We start from the raw sequence: 20,078 nt of genomic DNA on the forward strand, positions 1-20,078 counted from the left end.
TCTGGATTAATTTTGACCACCTGGGGTTCTTTAACGGGCACCTAAATCTAAGTACTCGAACGTTTTTGCATTTCACCCTCATGCAAAACACACAGTGAGCAAATACAGTGAGCTCAGGTTAAACGAAACTCGCTTAAACCAAACTTCCGGATAACTCGAATGTAGACCTAGAATTTAGTCATTAGGTTGTCCTGTTGGCGGAGTAATTGTATGTTTCGTTTAAACAACTGTTCCTCTCATGGCGAGCACGGTCAATAAAATTGATAAACGAGATAACCATGCGGTCCTCATCGGCTGTCACGGTTCATATTATTATTATTATTATTATTATTATTATTATTATTATTATTATTATTATTATTATTATTATTATTATTATTTGGTATGTACACATATATACACAAGGCCACGAAGGAAATAGGGAGGAAGCAAGCTGACAACTGCCACCGAGAGGGGCACAATGCCTGCCTACTATTTCAGGAGGAGGGAATAGAGGAAATAAAAATAGGGGAAAGAAAAGAGGAAATAAATAAATGACGGAGACACAGACAGAACAAAACGAAAACACAAATAATGTCTATAAACGGGAGGCAAACTCAGTATCCTTCAGAAATGTTTGCAGGGCTCGATGGGCCTCGTCACGTCGAGCAGCGCAGCCCCTTGAGAACAGGCAATCGTCAAGGGTCGCACATTGCAGTCCAGTAAGTCTATATTCCTTAATTAGCAATTCGCGCTACGCAACGAATACGGGACACTTTAAACGAGATTTTCAAGTATCTCACAGGAGCCACCAAGCGGACACGACGGGCTGTCCACACGTCCTTGTCGGTATTGCGTTCGCACACCAACACAGATCCAACCCTTAACTTGTATAACAGTGCTCTAGCACGACGGGGTAAGCCTCGACCACGAACACGGGGAGGGAACAACCCGTTTGCAACACGCTGGTCCGGGTGCTGCTTTAGGAGGTGTCGACGTATCAGAAGATGACCGTGTTCAAACATGCAGGAAATGGCAGGGCAATCACAATCGTGGTGGGCACAACTTGAAGCGAGGCGATCAGCCTCTTCATTTCCGGCGATGTCCACGTGCGAGGGTATCCACTGGGCAATGAGGGATACTCCACGCGAAGTAATTTTGCCGGCAGATTCTTGGATACTGCATAAAATTGGGCAATCGGCATGTTGTCTCAGTCTGCTGAGGCAACACTCTGTAAGAATGACGACCTTCAGTGCGTTTAATTCTTCGTGTATGTACTTCAGAGCAACATCAATCGCTGCCAGTTCTGCAGTTGTCGATGAGGTTGGATGAAGTATTCTAAACACCCGTCTGATGTCAGTCGAAGGGTAGAAGAAATCTGCAGAATCACCTTGGGCGTCGCTGCGTATGGATGTGCCAAGACAATGCTGAAGATCCAAGCAAATTCATTCTATCAAAGCATCTGCCACAATACGATATCAATGACTCCGAGCCGCCTTTTACTCTGCTGAACTTATTTAAAAAAATTGAAATTACGTCTGCAAATGGCGATTATGTTCAGTTCAGTTCAGTTCAGTTTAGTTTTATTTCCTTAAAGACCCCTTTGCTAGGGGTATTACATTATTACTAGGGGTAAGGGGTGGGTACAGTTGACGATGCAACAGAAACACGGGTATTCAGAAAAGCTGCACAAGAAAGCTACATTTCGCAAGTGCATAAAAACAGAAAGAAGGAAAAAAAATGACGCGTGAGAAAAGCTCATAATTTTTCAGCTAAAGTAACGAATGTAACCAATGCCATTATTAGAGCAACAAAGAGACAAGCGAGATCGCGAAGGGCAAGTTTTTTCCGGGTATTCGTGGCCCGTGGTGAACCGCTGCGTGCAACGAAAGCGCTTCTGACATTTTTGTGTACTACAGGCCTTACGATCAGTATGAATGTTCGTGTGTCTGTAGGCGTACGTGTCGTTTATGTGCTTCTCTGATCAATGTGTACATCACATCTTTCACCCAGCGCATGGAGTAGCATGAGAGACGTCTACAAATCAAGCTCCAGCTTTCCTTAAAGACAGTATCTCTCTCTCTCTCTCTCTCTCTCTCTCTCGTGACGATAAACTGGACGGTTCAAGAATGTGCGCAATGCGCTTGCTCTTGATTCAAACATGGTAAAAATGCATAATAATTTAACTGCGCAAAGTTTAGATACAGAGGCACATCACATCCACCCGCAACTATGTGTCCGACTTAAAATTGACAACAAATAATGGCGACATGGTTAATTAGCCGAGTACCTGCGGCCATTAATTATCGCTCAACCTATATACAGAACGCTGGTTTCTCAGAAAGCGGAGCTGCTAAGAAATAAATTATCGGCGCCGCGACCGTCGCGTAAAAAAAGAAAGAAAAAAACCAGTAAAAGAAGTGAGGAATATAAGAAAAAAACACGGAACCAACACTGTATGCTCGTATATATTCGTTGACATTGGTTGCAGCGCCGTACCGAGAATGACGAAAGAAAGAAAAGAAAACTATTATGCTTGCATGCGGCAGCACTGCAGTGCTCGCCGATTCTTTCAAATTAATGCGAGGCGCATGGCTTGCGCCGTTGCTCAGCATGCGCTTTCTTTGGCACCGTTATATCCGCGATCCTTCTAACGGGTGGTGCCAAGCTCGGAATACAGTTGGCTCACGCACTCTTGCATGCATCACGACTTTTGCAGGCAGTGATAATCATCGCAGAGAAAGAAAAAAAAGGTCGCAGTTTCACCCGAAAGGCGAAGCATCAATTGCGATAGCAACTTAGTAGAGAGCTATGCGGTGTAAGGATAGTAGTTTTATCAGCTGTATAAACTTGGATATGCAGCAGCACCAGCAACGTGCAGAACTGTTGTCGACGCCGTCGGCGTTTTGCCCGCGTTCGCACCGAACGCGCGCGACGTTGGTGACTGTGGCCAGAGCCTCTGGGGGCGGCTCGCAGGTTTTCGACTAGATCAGAACGGGAAACTGGTCGAGCAGCGTCGGAAGTCTTTACCAGGTTCTCGCCACGCAACGTTTTTATATAAATACGCATTTGGTGCCGCAGCTAAACGTCGCCTCCCCCTCCTTCCCTCGATCCCCCCCCCACGGCGTTTCGCACGACGGAAGAAGTCGCGTTTGCTCTCTCTCTCTCTCTCTCTATATATATATATATATATATATATATATATATATATATATGGTGATTGTAAAGGAGAAAAAGAAAGAGACGCTTAATTCTGCAGCCCTTCAGGGAGCACGGCGCAGAACGCGCGTTTGTTCTCCGCCGTGCGTTCGCTCCCCGTGAAAGCCCACGACCCTCGCGCCCTTTCACTCGCACATACAGCGTCCGGCGCGCGGCGACGATTTCATCGTCGTTGACGTCATACGGAAGCTCACGGCGATGGCGACGGCAAAAATCCTCTTTGAGTGTCCATATAATTGCTATCGCAATAAAAAAATTTACAAAGTATAAAAGGTGCTCGCGAGTCTCATTTCTTGTGTACTTTTGGTGAGAAAACAAAAATATATACATGCTGCGTGGCTTGTCAGTTTAGACGCCCTGTATTTTTGCGCATTTAAGCTTCAATAAACCAGGAGCTGATATCTTCAGTAGCGTTCTGCGTCATTTGTCTGCTGTAATTCGCCTACAGTACGCCGCATAGCCTGGTCAGCGCAAGTGTATCAGTCTGTTTTTCAATCACACGAATGCCACTGTGGACTGTTAATTAATACGCGCTATGTGTATGTGTGTGTGTTTTGACTGTATTCGAGCAGATGTCGGCACCCATTTTAGACGGCATCAGCTATACTCTTTTTTCATTCATATATGTGCTCGAAAAAGTAATGGGAAAGTATATTTTAAAATATTAAAAAAAATATAGTGACAGCAGTTCTAATACAGCAGAAACAATTGTTTTTGAGAAGTTCGTAAGTATCTGAGCGTTCACGTTGACGCTTGTTAATTACGTTCATCATTTGTTTTGTCTAAAGTGGCGTAAATGTCTTCCTTTTTTTTTTGCGAATATTCTATGACCAATCTTCGAGCTCTTTCTTTATTTACTTATGTGTTTATTTTCTGCTTGCGCGTTGCAATAAATAAAGAAATAAATACGAGGAACAGGTATACTCAGTGGAAGTTTATACCCGCCGCGGTGTATCCGTAGCTATGGCGTTATAGCACTCAGCCCGAGGTCGCGGGTTCGATTCCCTACTGCGGCGGCAGCATTCCGATGGGTCCCGCGCTTTGGTTGTGCGTTGGTTGAGCCACGTTAAGTTAGGCCCGAAGAGCTTGCTTTGTGAATTCGATCCTTGAGCCGACGCGTGACTCGCTCACGAGCTTCGGGTCGTTGAGTGCGAGAAGAGAAATGCACAGGTGTCAACATTATTGCTTTTATTCATTTTTCCTTCTCTCATGCAGCGCCGTATATATAGTTGCTCATTCAAATGGTCGAGCCCGCCCTACTGCGGTACAGGCGACGTATACAAAGTATCCACGCTTCAAAGACAGCGGCTCAAGGAGCGCGGCTGCCTGCTCTCCCTTGCTTTGTTTTGCTTTCTTCCAGAGTATACGCACATGTCGTAACCAGCGTCGCTTTCTTCTTCGGCGCTGCTTACGAAATCGCGCTCACGGCAATACCGTTGCGCAAGTTTTTCGCGAGACTTGAGAAAGAACGCACGCCTCCTGGGTGTTCGCACGTAAGAGTTGCAAGATAAACATTGTAATGCCAAGCGCAAAGGCGAGACACTGACCCACAGTCACGTTGAGTAGGTAGCGCTGAGTTTGGCAATCGTTCAAGCCCATCACAAGCAACGTGTCTCTCATGAGATTCTGCTTCTTCCTTTCTTTTAATTTTATTTTTTTCTCAAGACGTGGGATTCCCGATGAACATGACAATTGGACCATAGCATTGACCAGATGTAATGGTAGACCTAACGGTTGACGTTGTTAGAAAATGGGGGGGTTGGGGGGGGGGGGGCCTAGAGGTCCACGTAATTACGTCCTACTATACGTACAGAAGGCTTGAACATGACGTTATGAATCGCATCCACGTTCTTCACGTGTGCGCTTACGGCGATTCTTTAGTCGGCATGAAATCACGTGTTACATCACGGAGCATGACTGAGGGGCCGTCGGCTTTGTGTCGCAAGTGAATTTAGCTGTTTCTTTCATGCGATGTCGGTTCTCCGTAGAATGAAAATTTGATGGCTGTGCTCTACACGCGATGTTAATCGCATCATTCCAGTAGGTGGCTTGATTTTGCATAAAGTTAATGCAAAAGTTGTCCATGTTAAAGAGGCTAGTCGTTATTTAATGTTATAAGCGAAAAGCACCGCGCGAACCCAAATGTAATGTGACGATTGATATGAATAGCACAAAAAAATAGCTTTTGCTTGCGTTTCATTGCGACCAGTGGATAATTACGAAGCGAGCAGTTATCATGCATGGTAATTAGACCTTATTCATGGTTGGTTTTGCCATCGACCGACCGCGCCATGCCTCATTTTATTAGTTAAAAAAGGCCGCCTGCAATGTTCAAACACAAAGAAAAATAGAGAAACAGAGAGGTCGTTGTAACCGCCATTATACAGTACTCGCTCTGTAAGGCCTGGACATATATTGGATTCGAAGGTAATGCGAGAAGCAAGTGTTTCATGTGTGGTTATGAAAAACTATTGGTATTATACCCGAGCTTTTACGGTAAAGCTGTCACAAGCTGCTTAAGCACTGATAAGGCGTAGCGTACGAGCAAACTAACGCGCTCTCATTAATGGCACTGCTGAGTTTCTGTTCGGCTTTCACCAGTGTACGATTTCCCGCTTATTTTCTGTTTCATCAAACATACGATCAAGTATACTGTGCTGGGCATTTACAAGTCTTCTCCGAAGTAAATAAATAGTATTTCGTCGCTTACGCCGGGGCGTTGGATTCAACACAGTATACTCAGTCTTGACAGGAATGACCGATAACGCCGATTGCAATACCTGTGGTTGCTAAGAAACTCTACAACTGAGCTACTGCGCGCGGCCTTCGAAAATTAAAGGCTCGCCCTCCAAACTGTTCTTGAGCAAGATCTTTGGACCATTGTTTCAAATATGACAGCTGCAGTATAGTTACAGAGTCACTGCTGCGATTACTGAAGGCAACCAGACTGAGCGACCGTCTGTGACGCAGCGCTGGGAACTCCATCACGTCGGCGGCTCCACGTGAATGCCAACTCTTGACTTTCTCTCCTTCTCTTTTCATGCCATTTCCCCTTCCCCAAGCGCAGGGTAGACAACCGGACTCAGTGCTCGACTCGTCGATTTCGTTTCTCTGTGTGCGCGCCTTTTTAAATTTTGCACTGCGAATATACGAATACAAAAACCAACTAGCCCGCCTTATCGCTTCAACAGCTGGTTAAATTTTCTGACTTATTTATTCTGTCTCTCTCTCTATCTCTCTCTCACTACAAGTTGATCACATGCAACTCTATACCAATCGTGTTCAATGAACAACACGACGGAGCCCCAACCTTGGCTGGTCTGATGCCGGCCACGAAAGCATTTGGGTCAGTTCCCAACTATATGAAGGTTAAACCTTCGTTAGGAGGTTTCGCAGTGAAGGTTAAGCGTGAAAACGCAGATCCTCGGATATTATCGATCACGTACTGTCAAGGACAACGGCTGGTGTAAATAAATGAGCAGCAGCTCCACTAGAGGGACTTTCGTATAGCTTGTATATTATTTTTTTTCGAAGACCGCGAAGAGTAACATATGTATATTTACGCAGACGCGGAGAGCTATACTGTTGGCGCTGCTTCATTCACACTCCAATTCCCCAAGCTGCGCATATTCGTCTCACGAATGAGGTGCGACAATAACTCGTCTGTCACTGCGTTGGGCATATTTAGCTCGGAGCTCGACCTAGCCCCTTGTATACTGGCAAGCAGCCTGGTGCCATGTTGGCGTTGGGCAATACGTTACAGGCTGCGCTATCTACATGACGCCATGATAGGCAGGTTGACGGGTTGCAGGTTCCCACTATGTAGTTACCACTCTATTTCGGCATATTCGATGCGGTACAGTGCAGAACCAGATCTGCTACAAGTGTGGGCTCCACAAGGGTGCCGCGCAGATGAACTATGTGGTGCCTTTTTATTATCGAGTTCACATGGATTATAATGCTAAGGAGGTCATTTCGAGGCGCTACAGGCGCCATCGCTTTTCGCACATTTGGGTCCGAGATTTCCAACTTGCGACAGGTCCACTCTCCCGCGGCCGGAATGATTACGCGATCCGCCGTGACGGTTGCCGCTGGAGGGTCTGGGTTATGTAGTGCGTGTGCGTATACCTACGTGCTGGTCTGCGCGTAGAACGGCGGGGCGATTTCGCAAAAGAGGTCGCTATGCAACAGTGTGAGACACGCGCTGTTTGGCTAATGCAAGTTCTCTCGCATCGGACAAAACAGCAAGCCGTTCATCTCGCGCACTTTCCCGTGCTTGTCCAATACGGCGTCGCAAAACGATACATGCGCGCGTTTGCCCGTGTCAATGCGCATCTGCGTGCCTCTTCACGCCGTCTCAAACACATCATCTGAAGTATCGAGCTCTGCACATAGCAGTGGTGGCATCTTCAGTTTCTATTGAACTCTATCTCTCTCAGCTGCGCGCACTCGGTTCTCAATCGCGATGCCGGAAAGCCTCGGACACCGGCGTGAAGCGTGCACGTGTCGCTCGGCGAGCCATTTTCGTGAGGACACGCTGCCGCGCCTTCTCGCTCTTGCCTAGATGATGCCCCCCCCCGCCGCAGGCACGCGAGTTCTTTCCTCTGGCCAGCCGCGCGGCGCTTGACCGGGCGCCGCGGTCTTTCTCCTCCCGTTATGTAACCCGCTAGAAGAGGAGGTCAGTCCAGGTAACGCGACGCCACAATCGACCCTTTGTTTCCGCGGCGCAAAGTTCGAGGTCAGCCGAGAAGGTGGTTGGCCTGGAGACGACGGCTGGAAGGGTTGCCCCTTTGGAAACGGGCCTCGGCCTGCGCGTCGCGAGGCGTGTTGTGCAACATGCGTATTTGGCGGTGGGGGTTGAAGAACAGGAGACGCGTTAAAAGCGCGCGTGCGCACTTACGTGTTTATTTGCGGTTGTCCGCTTCAATGGACCGTTCACGCGATGTTGAAGCTTTAGATCCGTCGCGCTGCGTCTTTTCTTGTTCGTTTGTTTCGCAAGTTTTAAAAAGCTTTACCCGCAGTGCGTTTGCTAACGCTCCAAGTGCACGGCGACACTGACCAATACGCAGAATTACCAGTGCTTGTGTAAGGGTGGTAGCAAAGTGTGATAACACGGAAGGACACGAAAGACACCTATATAAGGCTGACATATTTAATGGTTGATTCATGAGGTTTGACGTCCCGAAGCAAACTTTCTGCTATGAAAGGTGCCATATTGGAGGCCTCCGGATTATTTTGGACCTCCTGGGTTTTAATTAACGTGCACCCAAATGGAAGCGCACAGGTGGTTTTGCACTTCTCCCATATTCAAAGTGAGGTCGCCGCGGCCAGAAATCAAACTTGCGACCTCCTGCTCAGTAGCAAAACGTCATAGCCACAGAGCCACCGCGATGGATGACATATTGGCACGGCGTTCGTTTTATAGGCAAACCGCAGTCTCCATTAGATGGTGCATCGTACAACACCTTGTTGTCTTAAAACGTAAGAAGGATGAGTGCAGTGACATTACGCGCGTAAAATGGACGCCGGGCTCGCTGTGAGATATTGAATGCTATTTTAACTACTGACAAAGCCGACTGACAAACTTGTGCTGTACAAATGTGAAAGTATGCAACACTTTGGGGACTTATTTCCAAAGAGGCAAAATACGCAACATCAACCGAATTATTATGTGGCGACACTTGAAGTTTTGTGCGCTCCAAGAACAGCGCGTTGATCCTATGCCGGTGCTGAAGCGATGCTCCAAAGTTTTCTATACGCGAATGAGTTCATTTGAGAAAGCGGCAACGGAAATATTAGTTACTGTACGATAAAAAGCCTGAGTTGTAGAACTTCGCCATAGACGTCCTAACCACCTAAATTAACCGTACAAATGAAGACATGAAGGCACTCACGGCACCTGCTCGTGTTCTTCTGTACTCTGTGTACGACGTTTACTCACTTTATAAGACGTTAAAGCGTTATAAAAGCATGAAGCTAGTCGCCCAGGACTTCGATAACGGGTTCTTTGTTGCGCATCGGTTTGTACTCTTCGACGGAATGAACGGAACCTGGTGGGAAGCTTCGGCAGGTGAAACCTCTACGCCCAAGCAAAGCAGCATGCAAACAGCTACAGTCGAACGCCATTATAACGAAGCGGTTGGGACCTCCAAAAGCTTTCGTTATACAGACTACTTTGTTGTAAAGATCAGGAACTGTACCGCTCCCTACAGAGAAGGCTAAGCACGTCCAGCAATATAAAACCTTCATTTAACATGAATTCAGTACACACTTATTGAAATAACTTGTTAATCTACTACTGCACACATCCTCTGACGCAACGTACCAGTGCGGTCGCGACCTTATGTCATCGAGGTTCACGCACCCTCCGCGGCAAAACTCGTGAGCGGTGGAAGGTACGGCTGCAGAGCGTCGAATGCTGCTTTTGCCAACATTGTTGCTAAAATTCGTTGTACCATCTTCACGCTCTTCATCACTACTGCCTTGTTGGCTTCGACGACACCGTCGGTCGTCAGTTCCAAGCGACTCACGTCGACCTCAGCCTCAACGTATTCGTCAGCCGTTACAACCGTTTGCTGTGTTGCAACAAGTGACGTTTGAGTTCAGTTGGGCGATTCCTGGAGCTGTGCAGCAGGACTAAAATTTTTAACTCGCTGTTCTAGCACTGATAGCACCTCAATGGCGGCTGCAGAGGGCTGTGGCGGCACACTTAAGTGCATTCGTTGTAAAGCAACAAATTAGCCATCGGGGACGCCTAAATTCCTTCGTTGTACAGGCAAATTTGTTGTGGTGGTCTTCGCTGTAGAGGCGTTCACAATACAAATGAAAGATAGGAATTCGTCCGGGACACAGGGAATCCTTCGTTGTGCACGCAATTTCGCTGTAGAGGTGATTGACTGTATTATAGTTTTTACCTATAGGGATATCCTTCATTACTGTTAACGTTAAAGCGAATGAAAGACTTACACCACCATTCAAAATTCCGGGCGTTGCGTTTCAAAAGATTTTCAGGACCGTTCACAAAAGGAACACTTCGCATGGACAGGCATAGCGAAGCGCCCAAGGCAAGCGCGAGTAAGAGCGAATGTTCTGTCGCGCTCAGTATGAACAGCAACGGAAGGCGCGTGACAAAGCTGTCACGCGTTGCAGCTCGACAGTACATCTATCGTTCCCGGGCGATATACAGCCGTTAATATCATCGCATCACCGCTCGTGCCTCGTATACCACAAGGCGGCAGAAACAATGTGCACCTCAAATAAAAGGCGTGAGTCTTTCCAGGCGTATTAAATGAAAAAAAAAAAAAAAGCCAGGCGTGTGCATTGAACTTTCAATTGCCGTGTTTTGCATTAGCGACGAGCTCATTGGAGATAAAAAATCACAATATTTTTTTTTTGTCTCCAGTGAGTCATGCTACTTTAACAGGTTCAACTTGGATTTGTCACTATCGGACAGACAACGGCATAATATAGATGGCGAAAATAAAATATAAATAAGAGGAATCCATTGGTTAACGAGGTAGCTATACTTCGAAATGCATCACGAAAATACAAGAAAAAAAGTACGCATGTGTATGTAGGGTGGGAGGGGGGGAGAGGAAGGGAAGCCTTACGTGTATGTGAAGGCGAATGTAATGTTCTGACGAAAGTGGAACATGAGTGAAAATTACAGGCTGCTTGAAGACGACCGGCAGAAAAGGAAAAAAGGAACGTGCAGAGGACACCAACCCCGTGTGCGCTACAAGTACGTTTGACCGTGGTTTATTGCTTCTCCACTGGTTCCTCATGGTATCTCGTATTGCGTTAATTGCCACAAAGTACGAAGTGCTTCAAGTTACATGGGGTCCCCGTCATGTGTTAGCGTCGTTGGGCGTTTGTGTCGCAAGAATGAAACTGCTGCCTCTCACCTGTATGACTTGTAGGCCGTCTATAGTCCTCTCGTAATATCGTTGCCCAGCGGCGCTGTCTGTCTCCACTCGAGAAAAGGGTACGGAGTCAGGCTCGTCAACGGGAAGTCACCACCGCGAGTCGAAAGAATACCGGGAGGTAATCTCCGAACGGAAACTGTCAAGAACTCGAGCCGAACGAGACGGATGGCGTGGATGTCGTCGTGTTGGGGTCACTCAGATCCGCCGGTGATGGCACATGGGCGAATTCGCGGCGCAGTGCCGGGCCACTGACTGGCTTCCCCGCGAACGGAGTCACGTTCTTCTCGGCGGTCCTCTGCAGCGTTTTTGGCCAGGACCGGCTGACGCTATGACCTAACAACGGGTGGCTTCTTCTCTCCCTCAGTCTCGTCCGAGGGATGGGGGAGAGGCTACTCAGCCGTACTCCCCGGTGAACGGAGCGCGAAGATTACGTGAGAGTGGGAGAGAGGAGAGACGGGGAGAGGGAAAGGTAAGAAATGGAGGGTGGGGGTGCAGTGATGTGGGAGGCGGCGATGCGTGGCCCCGTAGCCCCGGCGCGGAAGATGCCAGCAGCGGTGCGGAGGAGGGGAAGTGAATGCAGGAAGAGCGAGAGGCGGAGGCGAGGAGGGGGTGGCGGCAGCGGCGCGGATGCAAACACAAAATAACTGGGTCTGGGTCGCTCAACGGTCCGCTTCCTCGCCCTCTCCGCATGCCGCCGCCAGTTTTCCGCACTCCTCGCGATAGTTCGTTGCCTTCTTCTTTCGGCGAGTATGAAGGCGAAGCAGCAGCCCCGGAGCGGCGCGGAGCGCTGCAATGACCACTGCCCGGCATTTCGGCCGTTTGTGAGGCAGCACTGCGGCGATCTTGCTCGCCTGTCCGCCCGGCTGATATGCCTTATGAGTCGAGCAAGGCCCGGTTCCCGTATGATACCCCCACTGCAATGTGACTTAGAAGAATGCGCGTTCTCGCTCCCTCGCCTCCCTTCTCTCTGTCGCGAGCTGCCGTGACCCAGTAAGCTGCCACCCCCCCACCCTTTTTTCCTCGAGCCCGACTTACGGCACACGTCTTCTTATGCCAAGTCCGCATACGCCGGTCACCGCGTGTATTACAGTGTTGTCGTCTTTTTTTGAGAGTAGGGGTGGACCACATGACCTTGGAGGAAAAACGCCCCTGGTGGTGCGCTCCTGCACATGGGACGGTTTATTTCCATTCGCACTTGCCACCGACCGTACTACTCTGCTCATGTGCTCATCGTGTGAGGGAGAAGGGCGGAGCGAGGGCGCGGCTACCTTCTTTTCTCTTTTCTGCCCATTTCGTAACTCTGTTACGGACATCTTGAACGAATTTCATGGGCCCCCTCCTCTCTTCGTGACCAGCTCACCTGAAAACGGAGTGCGGCTTTCGTTTGGTGGCCTATTCGCCTTTTAGACTTCGTGTTGCTCGCACCTTCACTAACATCTTTGTAAGGTACCGTCAAATACCCGACTCCGGAAGTGAAGACTGTCTGAGGATGTAAGCTCATGGCAACGAGTGCACTGGAAAATTCGTCGCGTGTGTGTTGTTGTTGAAATTTATAGTTTTCACGCATACAGTCATTTTTTGTAGTTCCTAGTGTAGAAATGTGTAAGCCTCGAGATCAAATTAAATTAATGCGAAATGAGTGAAGTAGGGCTTTACTGGCGCACATGCGCATTAAGAGAGACTAACACGGGCGCCGAAAGTATTGAAATGGCTCAAGCACGCGAGCATAGAAGGAATGAAGACTATGTAACCGTGATTTACTAGCCACAGAAAAAAAAAAAAAAAAAAAAAAACGAACGTGCATGGCTGCCTAGAGGCTATACTTGGCCGCATGAAGTGATGTTCTTTCATTTGCTAAACTTTAAACTTGTATGTCCCCCATGCTCTGTTTTTTTGACGCTATGCAAATAAACAGGTCCTTATTTTAATACAGAACTTTACTTGTTTTTCCTCTTTCTATTCCCCCGTTGCCTTACCCCTAGTAGAGGGTAGGAAACCGGACGCTCGTATGGTTGACCGCCCTGCCTTTCCTCTACTTGCGTTCTCTTTTACTTATAACGCTCATGTGTTATTCTTGCGGAAGCCCACACACTAAGGAAAATTGCCCCTGTAAAGGCGTTTTCCCGTAACTCCCTCCCTCCCACCTATAGAGAAGGGTGTTTAGACGACCTAATACACCCCGTTTGAAAGGGTGATTTTCTGGAATTGCCACCGATGTGTTTTGCCGAAATGCACACCATGCTTTATTTTTGCTAGCGATGTCCGCGGGATTGGATCTCGAAGTGTTTTCCGAAACGTTTATAAAAAAAAATGCGAAGAAAAAAAGCCGCGAAGCCTGGATTGGCCGATAGGCTGATGCCACGCTCTTCAGTGCTTCAGCTATCTATAAATCAGCACCAAGGTGAACAATTTAAGTGAAGCTAGCAATAAGCTCTGAAAGACAGGAAGGAGAGAAGACGATAAAGTAGTTCTGTCTTTCCAGTTTACGACCGCAGCACATCTACAATAAATGCTGTGTTCTTAGTGGTATACACTATTGTTCCGCATGCACCTGCGAATATTTATTCCAGCCGAGAGTGCATGAAACAGTGCAAGACTTACTGCAAATATTATAGCGCCGGCATCGGTGCTGCACGAGAAAGGACATGCGCCTGAAGAACGGTGTTTACCTGACGCGTTATGATTGGCTGACGATTGGCAGCTGAAACAACTTAAACGAAGCTGGTGGTAAAAAGCGAAAGGCAGAGTAAAAAAAAAATTAAACAAAACCTCATGTCTTTCCACTTCACCACAGGAGACGCCATGTGCATGAAGTAGTAGATTGACATCCATAGCGTATACTGTGACCATATGACGTGCTCGAACAATGACTTGGCGCAATCCGCTGGGAAATAAACCCGTATGGCTTTTTACTTGCTTGAAATTTTGAAGTGCCCCAGCACCCTTAAGTTCTTCGAGGTGTATGTTTCACACAAAGCACCGTTTTAGCACTCCGAAATTAATTAAAGGGTGCTCTAAGGGTGCTTGCTAACGAACGCATGCATGTGTAAAATTTCCAGAGAAGTAAGGGTGCAAAAAAGGCATTTTGGACATCCAAGCCAACCTCGATGGTGGGTTTTTCCTGAGTGAGCAGTAACTATTACGCACATTTTGTGTCTTTGTCCGCGGTACGACGTCGAGCGCGAGCCTATCCTGACAACATTAAACCGGTTGGACTGCATACGGTTGTCAGAAGCCAAGATTCTTGGGCTATGACCGTGCGCGTCGATGACACAGAAAGCAACGAAGGTGTTATTAAAGTATCTGTAGTCGACAGGCATCTGCGACAGTTTGTAGACTTGGTGTGCTCCTTCAAGTGTGCGCACGACTGATGCTCTCTTTCTCTTTTTTGTTTGGTCCCTGCCTACCCGCTGTCCCAGTGCAGGGTGGCAAACCGGACGTGCGTCTGGTTAACCTCCCTGCTTTTCCTCTCTTCTTTCTAACTTCCTTTTTACAGCGGAGCTGTTATACACTAGTTTCCAGCGGATCGTTGCGTGCGTAGACCGAGCGCATAGACCAAAAACGCCGTAGCCTCGACACAAAGCAACATCGCATCGCCGGCGTGCCCCAGCTGCGTTTAATAGCCAATGGGTGCGTCTCTTTGGCTGGTGACGTCACGCACTGCATAGGCAGGCACGTTATCTCAGTTGCGTTCCGGTCGTGTAATGGGTAGGCCGCGTATTGTGCGGACCGCTGAAGAACAGCATGCCTATACGAAGAACGATGGCGTGAGCAGAAGCGAGAATGGGTGCGAGGGCGGCGGGAGGCTGCGAACGCCTCCCGCCGCCTTCGCGCCCATTCCCGCTCAAGCATCGTTACAGAACCTATGGCCGTCTACCATAGCGACCACGGAACTATAGTGACTTTAGTGACAAAATGATAAAGACGGTTGAAACTGACAATCCATGCTCTATATGTGTCTTTATTTAAATCAATATAGTTTATCACTATATATACAGCTACGCTGGTCATCCACCATCTCCTAAATATAGTGTATTAAAGAAAAAAAAGAGAAGTGACTCAATGTTTCGGGACGAGCGGGGGGCATGTTTCTGCTGGGTGCAAAGATAACAGTGCTGACAACGTTATCGCGGCAAGCCCGTGCGCATTTCTGACAAACAAGCTAAGAAATTAAAAATTAAATTCCTGGGTTTTACGTGCTAAAACCAAGATCTGATTTTGAGGCAGGCCGTATAGTCGGGGGGGGGGGGGGGGGGGGGCGCTTGATTAATTTTGACTAATCTGGCGTTCTTTAACGTGCACCCAATGCCCGGTACACGAGTGTTTTTTTTTTTTCCCCCATTCCGCCCCCACCTATGCATTCTTCTTCTTTCTAGGGTTTTACGTGCCAAAACCAGCTATGATTATGAGGCACGCCGTAGTGGAGGGCTCCGGATTAATTTTGACCACCTGGTGTTCTTTAACGTGCACTATACAACGCAAGCACACGGCCAGTTTTTGCATTTCGCCTCCATCGAAATGCGGCCGGGATTCGATCCCGCGACCTCGTGCTCAGCAGCGCATGCAGCTTAGCTAACTGAGCCACCACGGCGGGTCCCCCACCTATGCAGCACAGTGCCATAGCCACTTGGGCTGCAGCAGCGGGCAAAAACAGAAGTTTATTTACAATAAATTATTTTTGAGATATTAGAGGTACAACATTTCTAATAGGACGACTGTAAGGGCTACGCAAAGCAAACATCACTTGTTAAGTAAGAGAAGAAGAAGCGAATTTTTGAAGAAAAAAAAGAACGAGACAAACAAACGAAGGACGACAGGCGTAACAAATGAATACGTAAAAAGTTACTCCTAGAATGCGCAGGTGAGCGCGCGCTTCGTTCACGGACGCATCCAAGGATGACGGTGGCAGAGGAGGTAGGGAGTTGTGAACGGCGCGGCCTGAGTTGCTCTTCCTGGAGTGGAATAAGTAATCTTACCCTTGAGCCCACAGCGTTACATATGCGACAAAAAAAAAATATAGAAGGAAAAAAGCATCCCGGAACATCCGGCAGCCCAGTCGAACCTTGGTATATTGGATAGAGCGGGTTTGAAAGCATTCGAATATTTCCAATAACGAATCGAATACATTTCTGTTCGAGTCGGTGCTCCAATCGAACAGCATAATTTTCGAAACACCGAATATTTATCGAATAGTATTCGAATAATCATCGCTGACAAGCCAGCACTTGAAACAGAGGAAAAAAAAAAAGAAACAGCGAGGGATTTATTTTTCTCGTTTCCGTCTTTCTAACAAGCCAAATCTAACTCGTAGCGCAAGCTCTCATACCACTGTGGGCTCAGTATTGGTCTCGGAACGCTGATGCCGCTTAATGGTGATATGACCCCCGATGCTCATGTGCGAGACCAATCTGACATTATCATCATGTGGTTAAGGGCTGGGTTTATCTATCGCGTTCTATCACGGGGCTATCTGGTGACCATGGCCTTTCAGCGATATTCGGGTACTCTCGCTTCGCTCGTGAAGCTGTCATTTTGCTAATTTACCTTTAAACGAACACTAAAGGAAAATATTAACACGAGCTAGACCAATAGAGTATTCGTCTAGAAGTCTATCATCCTTTTCGGTGAGCATAACTTTGTTGCGGAGAAATTGCCACCAAAGGTCCCGCTGCTGCTCCTCAGTTTGAACCGCTCGCGTCAGGACAGAGGTCCGGGCGTCATCTCCACGGGTCCCTCCTCTATTCTGCTGCTATGTCTTTCATAAACTATTTATTTAGCTCTACATACAAAACGTACTGCTTGACGGATGCAGGCGTTCTGCTTTCGTGGGCGAACGAGAGAGGTGGCCCCAGTTCTGAGCTGAGAAAGCGACGCTGATCGCAGTGGTGGGATCTATAGCAGCCGCTCGCTGTGAATCATCGGTGCTGACGTCACATATGATAGGTATACCATAGTGCACAATAGGTAGCGCCAGTTCGATTTTTCCATTTTTGTAATTTTCTCGCTTACAAATGCTCTTTTTCGTTACGAATGACGAATTCAGTCATTACAAAAGCCTATAATGTATGAATCTTGCTCGACTTGGTATTTTTCCTTTAGTGTCCGTTTAATGCTTGACCATTTATTTTAGAGATGTTGACAAAATAGCACCTTGAATACTATGGCCACTGCTTTATAATGAACTTATTTCGGTGACAAAATAACAGCTTTGACACTCCGTAGTCGCTGCAGTATAGGAGCATACCTCAATTTATAGCATTCTGGTATTCTTTTGTTGTTTGTTGAAATCTCTGAATGTTTCCAGCAAAATTTTTCAGAACTCAAGAAAAGAAAAGAAAGAAGTATTATCGTTCGAAAACGATTGGAAACGTATTCGATTCGATGACATCGCTGTTCGGTTCGTATTCGACTCGCTTTTAAAAATCCTTATTTGCACACACCTATTAGTGAATATCAGGCAAAAGAAATTCGAAAAAAAAAAAGATCAGTTTTGAGTACAGAGTACGACCTGCAGGTGTATTCTGAGGCTCAACTGTATTTCGAGTGATCGCTTCTTTGATAGATATGAAAGGTGGGAAGTTTCGCCGCAGAGAGGGCTGGGTATCCTAAAATCTTAAAAAAAAACATCTAAAAATAATGAAAATACGAAACGCTGTCAAAAGTCTACAATGAAATAACAACACGCCAGCAGAGCAAGTGTCCGTGGATCACAGAGAAAACAGCGAAATAGAAAACCTAGCGATAGCGACAGTTACGCACTACAGACGAGAAGAACAGTTCAACGCAGTGGAATTGGCATTAGAGGACGCTTCTCAGAAGTATAGCTGATTGCTTATCCGTGGCGATTTATTTGTTGCGTCTGACGCAGATTCGCTGGCGAGGTGTGAGGACATGGTCTCCTGATCTATGATCGAGATGAATCATGTGAAGCCAGAACAACGGCAAAAACTATTCGACACCACGGAATTCATGTTCCTATGTGGTTTCGTGCTAATGTAAAATAGTTTTGTCTAAAAAAAAAAAATGTCTTGTAGAGCGACGTATGAGCAAGACCATTCTCGAGACGCAGAAAAAAAAGTAAAAAGGAAGCCAGCAAAGTGAAGCAAAGTTGCGTTTTTCTTCTTTTTTTTTTCGTTTAACGGAAGACCGTATTGGAAGCCTGCTCGCGACGCAGTCGCAAGCTGCGCGTGGCACACGTGGCCACGTCATGGAACAGCTTTGCTCGATCGTCAGACTTCCTTTCTCAATATTTATCCGCTAGAGCAATCACCATAAATTAGAGGTGTTTTTGCGGTGTGCCCGAATGAGGTAATTGGCTTCTAAGGTGCATGCTTCTCATTGGGAATGCCATCGCGGGGCCGGTGAATTTTGGTCACGGTATGCCATAGACTATAAGGGAAGAGCAGTAGCATGTCAGGCGAACAGCCAGGCTAACATATCCAGCATATCATTAAAGCTTGTATCTCTTTCTCGCTCTCTTAATAGGCGGGGACGAATCAGCCCTCGCTTACGTTTCTAAATATTTTGCTACGGCAAAATCAACGGTCACCAGGTCACTCCTGTACGAAATCTGCATCAATATTTCATTAATTACATGTTCCAATTTTTTTTGGGTGGGGGGCGGGGGGGGGGGGGCAATGTGAATGCGACTGCAGGACGCAGTCGTAAACTGCGCAGGGCACAGGTGCACACGTTACGGAACAGTTTTGCTGGATCGCCAGACTTTCTTTCCCAATATTCACCTGCCACAGCAATCACCATAAATTGTACGTGTTTTTGTGCTGTGCCCGAATGAGGTATTTGGATTCTAAGGTGCATGCTTCTCATTGGGAATGCCATCGCGGGCCCGGTGAAGTTTAGTCTCGGTATGCCATAGACTATAAGGGAGAGCATCAAATAGCGCAGAAGAATCTGCACTATAGCTTACGTTTTTCAATATTTAGCTACGACAATATCAACGTTCACAAGGTCACTGCTGTGGGAAATGTGCAGCAATATTGCATGCATTACACGTTCCATTTTTTTTTTTTTTTTGGCGCAATGCGAAGTCCGTTGGCGTGATGTCGGGATTATTAGAAGCAACTAAGAAAAGCATGCAGGAAGCAGGCATTAGTCATGTTCTCGCCAATAAGGTGCTCGAAACCTTACAGAACGATGATAGCGACAACAGCGTGGGGACATTGTGAGTTCACAGATTCTCGCTTTGTCGATGAGAAGTCGAGTCGATAAGACGCGGACGTCGTTCAGAAGAAAAGGCACAGCTGTAATGCTACCGACTTTCGGGGCATATCTCTGTTTTCAGTGCAGAACGAAAGCGCTTGAAAATGTTTTGTTTAGTACAAATGGGTGAGAAGAGCCAAATAGTTTATGCCCCAATAGTTTATGACAATTTCTGGCAAAAAAAAAAACTGATGCTTATACGCGGCGATTACTTAACGGATTGCGAACGCGCGCTCACACGCGCGAGCGTGCGTACGTGCGTGCCTAAATTCTTCAACCACTTTACACCGCCTGGCTTCGTTGGATCGCTATAAAAGTATGTTCTGTATAACCTTCTATCTCTCCTTTCACTACGATTCTACTCGGGCATCAAGCACTTCTATCTGACCTGCCACCGTATAGGCTGACAAAACATTGGCATTTATGTTGACAAAGGGTTGACACCAGCACAAGGGGAGCCATGATGCGCCAGCGCCTGCTGCCGGAAGTGCACGTGGACTCAATTCTCAGCGTTCTCTCGTCCTGCTCCAGTTGTTCAACTCTTTGAAGCAACCTAGACGGTAGTTTGGTTTTTCTATAGACGGTGCGATAAGAGGCTCACTTCCTTCGCAATAGAAGCACGCCGGCGTATAGCCTTGACGCTCAGCCATCCGAGCTGTTTGCGTAACGCAAAGGAGAAAACTTCGTTCACCGGAGATGTTCGGCGCGTAAGTCAACACCGGAGCTCACGCTTCT

The 20,078-nt window shown here is 47.2% G+C and overlaps 1 protein-coding gene across 2 annotated transcripts in view; it reads right to left on the bottom strand.

Annotated features, from left to right (window-relative positions):
- Positions 1-20,078, bottom strand: part of LOC119436898 (acyl-CoA Delta-9 desaturase-like) — a 129,977-nt gene that overhangs the window by 83,191 nt on the left and 26,708 nt on the right. Inside the window, exon 1 of one of the 2 annotated variants that reach the window (XM_037703934.2) lies at positions 11,103-11,437. The exons of the other annotated variant lie outside the window; for it this stretch is intronic. The gene's annotated coding sequence lies outside the window, so the exon portion shown is untranslated. Of the gene's footprint in view, positions 1-11,102; positions 11,438-20,078 lie in introns of those variants that run through there. 2 annotated transcript variants of the gene reach the window in all.

This window comes from Dermacentor silvarum, chromosome 1 (genome assembly GCF_013339745.2).
Source record: "Dermacentor silvarum isolate Dsil-2018 chromosome 1, BIME_Dsil_1.4, whole genome shotgun sequence".
In the NCBI taxonomy this organism is placed as follows: domain Eukaryota; kingdom Metazoa; phylum Arthropoda; class Arachnida; order Ixodida; family Ixodidae; genus Dermacentor; species Dermacentor silvarum.